At 31.4% G+C, this 13,728-nt stretch overlaps 1 long non-coding RNA gene across 2 annotated transcripts in view; it reads right to left on the bottom strand.

Annotated features, from left to right (window-relative positions):
- Positions 1 to 980: 980 nt before the first annotated feature.
- Positions 981 to 13,728, bottom strand: part of LOC143229544 (uncharacterized) — a 38,831-nt gene continuing 26,083 nt past the window's right edge. Inside the window, exons 2-3 of one of the 2 annotated variants that reach the window (XR_013015931.1) lie at positions 12,536 to 12,616; positions 981 to 2,623 (exon numbers count right to left, since the gene is read on the bottom strand). This is a non-coding gene — a long non-coding RNA (uncharacterized LOC143229544). Of the gene's footprint in view, positions 2,624 to 5,664; positions 5,898 to 12,535; positions 12,617 to 13,728 lie in introns of those variants that run through there. The other variant, XR_013015932.1, reaches the window with a different exon arrangement.

Raw genomic sequence — 13,728 nt, 5'->3', positions numbered from 1 at the left:
ATAAACAAACAAAACATTCTTAGTGCTTATCGACCTTAAAGTGCTCGTATTTTTTATCACTTATTATCTTCAGATTGTTCGTATTTTTTTAAACTAACCACACTTGAATATCTGCATTTTTATGAACTTACCGTTCCCGAATGCCCACCTTTCCTTAGTGCTTACCAAACCTAATATTAGCTGCACGCAAACACTATATCACATAAGCCAGACTGAATAACTTGGATGTATTTTAGTCTGCCTAAACGAAAGAAGTAAAAGTTACCAACTTCGTTACTTTAAATAGATGTATTCTACCATGTATAATATTACAGTAATTCATCGTAAAACTTAAATAATTTCTCTAATTTGTCAACCATTCATATGTTTTTCATACCATCGCAAAAAAGAGAAAGTTTTTAAAACATTTGGTGTTGGTTTTTAAATTATAAACAAAAGTATATGTTATCCACATTAAAATATTTTTCTATTGTAAAATAGTGAGAAAAAAGTTTGTCTTAGAAGAGTTATGTTTCAAGATTACCCAAATCTTTATTTTTTTCTGATAACTTTTAAAGATTATTAGACTTTTGAAGTAAATCATCTCTTTCCTGAAAGAGCGTTTTTCGTTTTCCTAACACAGCAAAATAAGAGGGAAAATATTTTCTGGATTTTATGGGTTTTCGAAAACCTAGAAATTTGTCGTATATTGAAGTTTTCCTCCCGTTACTTTATCTATAATGTTTGTAAAACCACGCTCAATAGAAAATACCATCTTTCTTTTTTCTTCTTGTGTACTCCGTAAGAGAACGTTTTGTTCTCGTGGCGGGATATTATTTTTCTTAAGTTTACCCCTCAAGTATAACAAGGACTGTTTTCTGTTTCCGGAACAAGCTCATGGTGCGCTACTGCTGCACCTTCACTAGAAGGTCAGTTAAGATCTTTTTTGATTAAAAATATTAATGAAAAAAAGATTCAACATTCGTCTCAGTCAAGGCTCTGCTCCTACAGGAGAGATTTCTTTTCCTCACAAATATTTGCCCTTTATCAATAACATTGCAAACTGAACAACTGTTCCATATATCCAACATTCCAGGTAACCACTATTTAGGGTTAGTATTAAGATACACGGTGCCCTGAAGGGCCGACTATACATCACCGTATAATCGTTGCTATCACGAATTATTCAACGTTCGGAGACAATAAAAGGGCTCTAATGAAACGTTGGCTCTGATAAAATGTACACAACATGAATAAGGACCAGGTCGACAGACTCAAAGACTCTGAACTCGTTCCTTGTCTTCAATAATTATTTATTTTTATCTGTAGAGTTATCTATTTTTATCATACCCCCTCCGAATAACATTATATCTAATCTGATGTTTTGATGATCGAATGATTGAAATTTTCGCTTTTGTTGTTGTTAATGGTTGGTAACTAGTGAAAACAACAACGTTCACCTTTCTTAGTGAAAAGTCTAGCATGGCTGAGTTTATGGGCCACCATTATAGTGCCTATTAAGTGGAAATATTTTGATTCGATTACCTCGTTCTAAAAAACTCAACTATATACAGATTTAAACGTCGATAAACGTCGTTATTTAACAACGTTTTGTTTTGTTTTTTATACAAAATTATTTTCAAAACCATCAGAGAACAATGTAGTATAGTAAAAGGATTCCGTTTAAAATAATTACTGGCATGACTAGGTTTTACTGTGATCAGGTGTATGCACATTTTATACATTGGAAGTTTTTAATTATTTTTGTGGTTTGAAAAGTATTTTGAAGGTATTGTTTTATTACTATGACCATCCTCACAGCTATGCTGTATATTTACGTTAATACAGCAAACGATTATTTGTGAATCATGAAATTGGCTAAGATATAAGTTTTCTTTTAAGATTTAAAACTAACAGATTTATAAGCAAGGTTTCAAAAATTGCTTTTTGAGTTTTAAATCCATCAGATTTATGAGCGAGGTTTCAATGACTACTTTTTTTTTACACTTTCTGTTGCTTTAACTGATAAATATAACAAAACACCTATTGTGTCTTGAGTAAATGCAAAGTAATGAACAATATAAACTTAAGACCTAAAAAGAAACTCAGGGAATATAACTGGATGTTCATTAGAATCCCAGTTGATAGGAGCCAGAAAAAAACAGGTGTGTTATTTGTTTGTTATGACAGTAAATCTTTTATCAATGACTCTATACAGTTTCTTCTTTTAAATTCAAGAACTTGAGGGGGTAGCACCCGCCTACACACTTCACTGTTATCTACGAATATATAAACAAACGACGTGAATGGTACGATTCTGCTTGTCAGTTGAGGACAAGAGTTACTACACATGTGTGATGTGTTATAGTCCTGTTCGGGTAGTGTGCGTTATCGATATCTTTTTAGATGACTTTCCACACCAGAAGTCTTCGTTTTGAAAGCCTTTAAGTATCCCTATTTTATGTGATAAACTTAACTAAAATGAACGATGAGATATTACTCATTTATTTTAATAAATTAATAAATGCTATTAATATTTCGTAGTGCCCTCCGCGAGTACAGCGGTATGTCCATGGATTTACAACGCTAAAATCAGGAGTTCGATTCCCCTCGGTGTGCTCAGAGATAGCCCGATGTGACTTTGCTATAAGAAAGAAAAACACACACACGCAGTATACTTCATGATACTTCACAAGATGTGCATGCATAGAATGTAAAAACACACACACGCAATATACTTCATGATACTTCACAAGATGTGCATGCATAGACATGTAAATTGTTTGAAACTTATATACAAAAACGTATATTAAAAATTAGGAAGACAATTAATCTTTGATTAAAGAGCTCAAACGTTGTTACACCAGTTCACTGGAATCGCAGACACACCGAAAACAGACATTTCTACGATAATAATCGTTCCATTAAAACAAAGAAAATTCAAGGTTGTAAAAAAGGTGGAAATCTACTTGAGATACACCTGTCCATCAACAAGGAGGATCTTTTAGAAACGATTATTCAGCAGTTGAGATATGTTGTGTATCATAAAGAAATTAATTATGAGATTTTATAAATAATTGTTTAGCTATTCAGGTATGCTGTTTATCACTCTAAAATAGGTACAGTATTTTATAAACGTTCATACAACCATTGAAATATGTTGCTTATTTTATAAACGTTAATACAACTGTTGAAATATGTTGCTTATTTTATAAACGTTAATACAACTGTTGAAATATGTTGCTTATTTTATAAACGTTAATACAACTGTTGAAATATGTTGCTTATTTTATAAACGTTAATACAACTGTTGAAATATGTTGCTTATTTTATAAACGTTAATACAACTGTTGAAATATGTTGCTTATTTTATAAACGTTAATACAACTGTTGAAATATGTTGCTTATTTTATAAACGTTAATACAACTGTTGAAATATGTTGCTTATTTTATAAACGTTAATACAACTGTTGAAATATGTTGCTTATTTTATAAACGTTAATACAACTGTTGAAATGTGTTGCTTATTTTATAAACGTTAATACAACTGTTGAAATATGTTGCTTATTTTATAAACGTTAATACAACTGTTGAAATATGTTGCTTATTTTATAAACGTTAATACAACTGTTGAAATATGTTGCTTATTTTATAAACGTTAATACAACTGTTGAAATATGTTGCTTATTTTATAAACGTTAATACAACTGTTGAAATATGTTGCTTATTTTATAAACGTTAATACAACTGTTGAAATATGTTGCTTATTTTATAAACGTTAATACAACTGTTGAAATTTGTTGTTCATCATTACAATAACAAGCACAACATAATAGAAATAATCATACCATACAGCTATTGGAATATGGTGTATATTAATTTGACACTCAATGTTGTAGAGAGGCGAGAATAAAAGCATAAACATATCTTTAAACAGAATAACACTGATCGACTTAGTAAAAAAATTACAATAGAGAGCTGGACTTTGCTGCCAAGCCTAAAGGATATGCTACTATGACATGAACGTTTAGTACGTATTACAATCATAATGGGCACGGTAAAGCTAAGAAAAGATATCTCTCCAAATACACCCTTGACTTTCACTTCTCATTCTTAGTTTTGAAACAAAAATACGGTTTTCTACAATCTTAAAAATAAATCCACCTTTGTCACCTTCATTCTCTGTGGTGTCCTAACATAAACATACAAATCCCGAAAATTATTAAGAACAGTGGAAAAAATAACGTTCTTACATGTTATCATAGCTATATTAAGATTTTCTGATAACATGCTTAGATGTTAATCTGTTTCCTTAGGTATGTTAAGGTATTCTGACAATATTTTTACAGATTATCCAGCTTTCAGAGCCATATTAAGGTTTCCTGATGACGTGCTTAAGCGTTAACCTGTTTCCACAACTATGTTAAAGTTTCCTGATAACATACTTACATGGTTACTAGGTTCTATAGCTATATTAAGATTTTCTGAGTTTATTTTTTTCACCAGTTTAAACATTTTCTGTAATTTTGATCATTGACTAGCCCATTGGATCTTCTAAAGAGAAACTACAGTCAGACTTCCTGTACTTTTTTTAGTCTTCAGTTTTTCTCAAATTTCAAAGTCTTTGCAAGTATTTAGTTTTGTACATTTCCATAATTTCAGAAAAAAATCATGAATCACAGGTACACGTATAAAGTCAGTCAAGTTTCACTAGCTACATAAACAGCGTATAATCATTTATGCTAAGGGAACACGAACCAAGTTACTTTTAACTTAATCTCCATCACCAAATAAAATAACTAAATGGCAGTTTCACCTTAATGTATGGTGTCGACATTCTTTTGAAGACAGAACTATTGGCCTAAACTTTAATTAAATATGAAGAAACAATTTAACGTACTTGTAATAACCTTTTGTTTACATTCTCTTTTGAACGAAACATTTTAATTCTTGAGTTTTAAGTACTTTCCAATAATTCATCCTTTTCAAACTTGAAATTAACATTGTCATAAATCTTTTGAGAAACTGAAACCAATTTAGCAAAGACCTATATGTAAATATGTATGTATGTCTGCACATGACTGTGTATATAGTATAAGATTTTTGTGTAACTTCAGAACGGCATTTTGACTGTGTAAATTAAAAAGTAAATTGTTTTACAGATCGATAAAACCCACATGGAAACTGTAACTCAGTTAATGTAATACGTAATGCATCGTATTGATCCTGTCTTTGATTAAAAAGTATCTAGTTCTTGTATAATATGGGTTTAATCATTCTTCTTATACCAAGAATACCCTGAAATTGATTTTCGTATTAAAAAGTTAGTGGTACAAAACCAAGTTAATACTAAATTTATAAAATTTAGTTTTATTTTCAGCAATTCTGTTTAAAGATATTTAAAAAAAAAAAACAATAATCTATTTTCTTCATTAACTTTTAATTTACATTTTCAGGTGATTAAAATACACTGCATACCAAAATGTGTAATAATAACTGTATTATGTACCATTCACGTATTTTTTCTGTAAAGGTTTGTAGCTTTTAATCAACTATATAAAAGCTTATTTTGTATCAATTCTTAAGCAGGAACTATTATTTCATTTCTTTATCAATTTTTGGTTGTTGTTTGTATATGTAAATATATATCATTATACATTTATCCAAAATGGAGGTAAAGTAACGAAAATGTCTCATCATTTGTATGTAGGTTTTTATTTTTTCTGATAGACTAGTTATATAGAACCTAATCTTATACTTCTTGTGGTGGAAGTAAAAGATTCTATGGAACTTGATCTTGTATATGTTTAGGTGGAAGTAAAATATTCCATAAAACTTGATCTTATATTTTTTTCTGGTAGAAGTAAAGATTCTGTAGAACTTGATCTTTTATTGGTAGAAGTAAAACAGAAACGTTGCTATAAATAAAAGGAAAAACAAAACAAGAATAGATTTCTCAATCTCAATAAACTTGGCATGGCCAGGTGGTTAAGGCACTCGATTGGTAATTTGAGGGACGCAGGCTCGAATCCCCGTCACACCAAACATGCTTGCACTTTCAACCGTGCAGATGTTATATTGTGCGGTCAATCCCACTATTCGTTGGTAAAAGAGTAGCCCAAGAGTTGGTGGTGGGTGGTGATGACTAGTTGTCTTTCCTCTAGTCTTACTCTGTTAATTAGGAACGGCTAGCGCAATAGCCCTCGAGTAGCTTTGTGCGAAATTCCAACCAAACCAGAAATTAATCTCAAAACGTATAACCTTAGGAATTCTGTTTCTAACACGTCACCTCGCGTATGAAATATTAAATCTTTTTTTTTTTTTATTTATTTATCAATATTCTCATTTTTTATGCCATTATATTTTATATAAAATTACTAACATCTGAATTTATACACTCGCTATTAAGGGCGCTACGAATTTAAAAAAAAAGATTTACTTATAAGTGAGTGAGGAATGAAAGTGTTGTTCATTAGAGATAATGTTTCTCTCTTCGTAATTTTATATGCTTTGCGACATTTTTCAAAGTTCTAAGTGGATAAGTAAAATGGATTAGACTTTATCTGGTTACCTTATTAATGTGCAGTCTATAAGGTTGCAGTTAGATCTTGGTCGCTTTGAGATGGCTAAAATCTTCTCTTGGTATCTTCGGAAATTTTAATGATAATGACGTAGCAATCTGGATAATATATATATATATGTAATCGTCAAATTCATGTTGAACATTTTATGTTACAAATCTTCACTGTGCCGGTGATAAATTTGACATCATTTTTCACCCGAAACTTGGTTTAAGTGGTTAGTGAGTACATTAGTTTTAGAGGTTTATTGATTACGACAGGACTCTTTTAAAATGTGTGAAAGAATGAAGATTATGATTTAAAGCGAGCCTGGCAGAAGACATATCTTCTTCTATGTCTCAGCGGTAAGCCTCTGGGGTTATAATGATAAACACTTTGTTTCGATACCTGCGTCAGGCAGAGAGCTCATAGTCCTTTGTGTAGCTCTGCAAATAGCAACAACCAAACCAAATTCTTCCATGAATAGTTGTGATAAGTATTTAATGTTCCTCTTGATGACGAGAAACCCACTTGAAATAAAAATGTATCTCAGAACGGTTGGTATAGGTATTAACACATTTATTGAAAAGCAGAGAACAACATTTCGACCTTCCTAGGTCATCCTCAGGTTAACAAAGAAAGTTTGCAACTGACCGTTGCTGTACACCTGTCTTAGGAACAAGAGTATAAACAGGCACGGGACTGTAGGGGGCGCTGCAGTTAGATGTTAGGTTATTAGTATAGGTATAAAGATGTTCCTTTATATTGGTTTAATTTTGGTTTTAGTTACTGTATAAGTAGGGCTTCTTTGATTTTGCGTTTGTTTATATTTCTTTCCATACTTAGTATCTGGGAGTTTTCTGTGGTTATGTTGCGTTTGTTTGATTTGCAGTGTTCAGAAACGCGTGAAGGTGTATTTTTTTTTGCCCTTTGAATCTAGTTTCCATTTTTTGCTTGTTTCTCTAATATAGAAGTCGTGTCAGTTGTTGCATTGTATTTTATAAATTATCTTGGTGTTGTGTTTGTTTGTGTAGTTTTTACATAGTATGGACTTTAGTTTTGTACCTGGTTTTTGAATAAATTTGATGTTTACTGGAATGTTGCGTTTTATTATAATTTTTTTTCAAATGCTGGTTGTTTTTACTCTGATGTTGGGAACATATGGTATGCAGCAGTATGAGGTTTTGTAGTTTATTGTATCTTGAGATTTATTGTTGTTTGTTTGTTGTTGGTCTAGGTGTGTGCGTATAATTTTTTCCATGGTTTTTTGAAGAAGTTTGTTGTTGTTTTATTGTGTTGATTTCATCGTTGATTTTATCGGGTGAGCATAGTTTTGTGCCTGCGTTTATTTGGTTTCTTAATATACGTTCTTTTGGACTCAGTACACAAAACAAAACAAAAACTCAACGTATTAAGAAACCTATTTCCCCTCTCTTTTATAAACACTTTCATTGTAGTATGTTGATTAGTGAATGTTGTTTTTATTTTGATAATTCAATGATAATATATATTGTTAACATCATATTATTTTTGTCAGTTTCTGTATACTGACTTCACATATTGGTATTATGCCACATAATTGCCTACAATAGATTATTATTCATCAGTGGTCATAATCTCGTTTTTCTGGAACTAAATATTGAGGAACTTATAGTAAAAACAATGTGTAGCTGTATTATTTCTGTTTTCATAGTTACATTAATTTTGGCATTGCCATCCATACATCATTTTACATATAGAAAATACTTTTTACTACTTGTTTTGATGTTTTCTTCCCCAGACTGAAAGTTTGCACATTCAATGAATGTGTTATTAAAACTTCATATTATGTGTATTGATTTTTTATTCCTTCATTTCATACATAATTTAGGGATTGTCACCCTAAAGACACTCATTGTATAGTGTACAAAGCATTGAATATTCTACATTATACAGTTATCTAATGTTCATCTATTATTTACTGGTACTTCCTATTTCACCCTGTACCTATACTTTGTAAAGAAACACCAAATGTCTGTACGAAAGCTATCTTCTAGGGGTAATTCTAGGCACTACCGTGCTTAGTGATAGCTTGTTCCAAAGTACTCTTTAAAATGTTTTTATTCTGTCGCACTAAAGCCATTGAAGACAAGAAAAATAAAAAATGAACACTTTATTTCTTTAGCTAGATTCCACTTCTCCAAAGCAAAAACATTTTCAATGAAGCTAGGAGTCCCACAGTCTGTAAAACACTCCATAATGACCATTAGCTGCTCAAATAAGGTTACAACTCAACTATAGCAGTTATTTATAAGCATGGGCACTCACAGAAATATTTTCTTGGAGAGGACAAAATATGTCTGTAGGAAATTATCTTTTACAGTTTAAACACAAATTTAATATTTTAGTAAAAATTACTAAAAATATTTAGTTTACGTGAAATTTTATGTGAAATTTAGTGGGCAGTAAATGCCCATTCCTGAAGACGACCATGCTTATAAGCATCATGGAGTAATAGATTGAATAAGGCAGCCATTTTTTTCTCGGCGGACCCCTAGTGACAATATTCACCTAAAACGCATGCGCTGTGTAGAATGTAACGTGAAATTATTGTTTTGAGCTTGTTTATTATTGTGGAATTTTATAAACGCCTTTGCTTTATACTTGACTAAATAAAAAATACTCTTCAGTATTTCACCCGCTAACTATATCCAACGAAACTACAATCACAATGCAAATCATTTGAAAGTTTTAGATTTCGTGTTGATTTAGTCAGCAAAACAGAAATGTGCACTTAAACATTTGCTATACTCTTACTGTGTATATGAGAATTTTCTAGGAATTTTGAAAACCGTTAATGGTTTATTTTTCTCGGGTACGTTGATATAATGTATCAAAATTCACGTGTTCACTACAAACAAATTAACTTTTTCTGTCAGTATACAACGATTACCGCATCGTTAGAGTAATGTGCTGTTGATCACGCTCCAAAATACACTATAATCACACAAATGTAGAGTGTTTCCATGGATACAATTTCTGCATAATTTCGTTCACAAACAAAACACTTTAAGACCTTAGAATACGAAATACGTAGGCTCTCACAGAGAAATTCAGAAGTTCTATTTTAAGGATATATAAAATCAATAAAAATTTTTATCAATTCTTGAACAGAATTTAAACAAGCATAAAATTTATTTTACTTTATAAATAGATGTGTTTATGTATATTTTATAAGAAGGTAAAGTGTACTTGTGTTTGGTTGCTTTATGTGAGAGATACCTTACTGAAGATTACAGACAATCAGTTGTGGCTTAGTGTGAGTGATATTTTACTGGATATAATACAAAATCAGTTGTGACTTAGTACAAATGGTATGTTTAAGGAAACAAGAGGATTTGTGTCTCAATATAAGATATAACAAAATAATAGTTGTAGTTCAATGTAATTGGTATCTTACTGGATATAACACAATAATAGTTGTGATTCAAGGTAAGTGATATCTTAATGGATACGATGTCTGTCCAATGCTTTTAAAAAGTTTATGAATTAGTTTGTCAAAATTTATATCTAAAATGTTAAATATGATTGTAATTGAATGCTGTAATAATGGATATAACATGATCTTTAATTGAATTTGATACTTATAATGATGGTTAAAGAAATAAAATACTTTATATGACTTAACAAAGCAATAGAAATGTAAGGGTAACTTGATACATAAGAATGTTTATGCTTACTCTCCTATATGAAATGTTTTCCTGAACGCATGCTCTATTACAACTGAAGCGCAAGTAATTAAAGTGTGGAAAGAGCTGGTGTAATATAAATAAGTATTAACGTTTTTTTTAAATTCAGAATCTCTACAATAAGGAACGTTGACTACAGAAACTTTTAAATTACAAAGCAGTATAGAGTTTTATACGTTTAATCAATATATTTTTTTAATTAGGCTATCCAAACTAGTAACTTATCGCTATCACAACCAGAGCATTACTTAATACAAAAGATACAAGTGGTTATCTGTTTGTTTGTTTTGAATTTCGCGCAAAGCTACACGAGGGCGATCCGCGCTAGCCGTCCCTAATTTAGCATTGTAAGACGAGAGGGAAGGCAACTAGTTATCACCACCCACCACCAACTCATGGACTACTCTTTTACCAACAAATAGTGGGATTGACCGTCACATTATAACGCCTTCACGGCTTAAAGGGCAAGCATGTTTGGTGCGACGGGGATTCGAACCCGCGACCCTTAGATTACGAGTCGAACGCCTTAACTCACCTGGCCATCGATTAATTTATTGAAAAAAATTGTATTAAAACAAGTCCAATCACTGGAATACTAATCACTGTCTTACTTGTATCTTTAAATATTTATGAGTTAGTGGCAAAACACTATTTTAGTTTACTTCCCTACAGCTAGCGAAACTGTGTTGTGCACATTCATTGTACATGTGTGTCAACCAATTTGTTCTTGTGAGAGTTCTTGTTCTCCATTTGCTTGTCTCATGAGAAATGGAATCCTGATAGAAACTAATCTAATCTAGGGATTGATTGATCTCAGTTGGGATACCACATGTGTACAAACTATTTTATAAGTAAATTGGATAATTTCAAATAATGTTTACAAAAATATATTGTAGTACAGTATGTTTGACGAAGATTAAAAATAAATAGAATTTTTGCCTGTGAAGGCCTGTGTAACAAGACAATATTAATGTTGGCCAGTTAAGTTGCTTGTTGTTTTGACCATTTTATGTTTTTATTTTATTTTTCCTGTCTCTGCTTGCTAAGCTTAGAAGCACTTCTGTAAGATAAGTGTGAAGTTTATCATCTGAGTAAATGTCCGTATTTTAGTGTGTTTGGTCTACCGGAAAATACTCAAAATACAAAGTCTTAGGCAATGGGGTGAAAACATCTTTAAGACACTAACACTGTGTATTCGGTTCCGAGCCATCCGTCAAGCACAGTGAACAGATGAACACAGAGAGAGCTGCTTCAGATCAATGCAGACAAAAGGACTCGAGATGTATGGATAGCCAACATCTTCTGTAAGCTTTTCTCATCTGTGTCTTACTTCATCACCAACGAATAGAAAGACTTTGAGATAGTGAATGGGAACAATTTTGAAAAAGCGGAAAAAGTTCTTTATATTTCAAAGTGGTTTTTCTCTTTTTGTTCCCAAGAGTAGAGATATTTTATGTTCTCAAAGTGTCAATCTCGTTGCATCCAAACTTCTGTCAAAGAAGAATTCATTAAGGAAATGAGCTTCTGGATCATCATATTTAGTTTTGTTTAAGTTAGCATCATAAAAACAAGATAAACGAAGTGAAGAGAAGGTTGATTGGGAGCTTATATATCGATTGTTCAGTTGTCTTTAATAACGGGACCGAATATCTATATGATAAGTAATCTTATAGAACCTAATAGTTAACTAGATACCAATGTGGCGATCAGCAAGCAAATACCCATTTCAGTAGCTAAAGAATTAATATGGGCATTGATTAAATTGGTAAAAGTAGAATTGGTATGGGCATTGTTTTAATCTATAGTAAAAGGATTAACATTGACATTGTTAAAATCGTTAGTGACAAGGCTAATACAGACATTGTTTAAATCAGTGGTGACAAAACTAACACGGACAATGTTTAAATTACTGGTGAAAAGAATAATATGCACATTGTTTAAATCAGTAGTGGTCATGTCCGATTACAGAAAGGTGCAAGAAGGGTCATTTGCCTCTGCTTTCATTCCACAAAATATTGCACATATTATAATGTAAACTTAACATCGTAATTAAACTAAATATTATTATTATATTTTTATTGAAACTATAAATTTCTGTTTGTGTTTAAACAAACATAATGTGTGTATATATGTGTAAAAACGGCCGGTATGGATAGAGAAAACTCTATGCAGAGGAGTGAACAACGTTTCGACCTTCTTTAGTCATCGTCAGTGAGTTTCTCGTCATCACGGACACATAATATATATTATTTTATTATGTTGACTTACACTGTAAACGGATTTAGAACGCTAAAATCAGGGGGTTCGATTCCTCTCGGTGGACTCAGCAGATGGCCCGATGTGGCTTTCCTATAAGAAAACATATACATTACAAAAGCTGCTTTTCTGCCTTTGAAAATATTTTTGTGGACGCCTAAGGTAGTGACTAGATTAACACGAGCAACGTTTAAATCACCAGTAAAATTATTAACATGGAAATTTTTCAAACAAGTAGTAAAAATATTAATATGTCACTGTTTTAACCAATAGTAAAAGGTTTAAATCGGTAATGACAAGATAAAATAAGCAATGTTAACAAGCAATGTCTAAATCAGTGTTTAAAAGATTAGTATCTACATTGATTAAATCAGTTTTAAAAGTACTGACACGGATGTTGTTCAAACCCGCACTAGAAATATTAACGTATGAATGTCATTACATCATTATTTTTAAACCAATAGTATAATAAGAATCAAAGGCATGTTTTCTTCTTGTTTTTTTTTTGTTAAGCGTAAAGCTACATAATGGACTATTTGTGCTGAGGTCACCACTGGTATGGAGACCCAATTTTTAGCATTGTTAGCCCAAAACCTCACTGCTGAGTCATTGAAAGGCATGGTTTATCAAATGATAGATTTTTAATTTTTAAAACTACAGTATGAAGACAGCTTTGGAAAATATTCTTCTGAGATATGTTGATTGGTTTCGTTCAATTTATTTCACATAAAAGAAAATATGTGGTACCAGAATCTGGGTTAAGATGAGAACTTTAATGGAAAGAAATGATTAACAATCATAAAGTACTTGTTATCAGTCACCTTAGTACAATAGTAATTAATACACAGCACAACCATAGTCTAAGTTTAAAACTAAAATTCAAGTTGTTATTGTTGTTCGTAACTAGAAGAAAAATATATCTGTAGAAGTTTATTGTGTGTTTTTAAAGACGTAGGTGTTTGTGTGTCAATTATTTTATTGACTAATTTTTATTAATAAATAACGATAAATTTAGTAATCATTATATGATTTTTTGCATTATTCAACACATATGAATTTAGTTAAAAGGGGGTCTAATCTATTTTTAAAAGATGTCTAACGTCAACTAGTTTTGTAAACTCGAGCATGTTGTTCGAAAAATACAACGCTGCTGAAATAGTCATGCCGACTAGATTGCTGAAAGGTTTACCCGTAGGAACATGAGT

This window comes from Tachypleus tridentatus, chromosome 10 (genome assembly GCF_004210375.1).
Source record: "Tachypleus tridentatus isolate NWPU-2018 chromosome 10, ASM421037v1, whole genome shotgun sequence".
NCBI classification, from domain to species: Eukaryota; Metazoa; Arthropoda; class Merostomata; order Xiphosura; family Limulidae; genus Tachypleus; species Tachypleus tridentatus.
The sequence above is the reverse complement of the archived record's forward strand: the minus strand, read 5'-3'. Positions and strand labels throughout refer to the sequence as shown.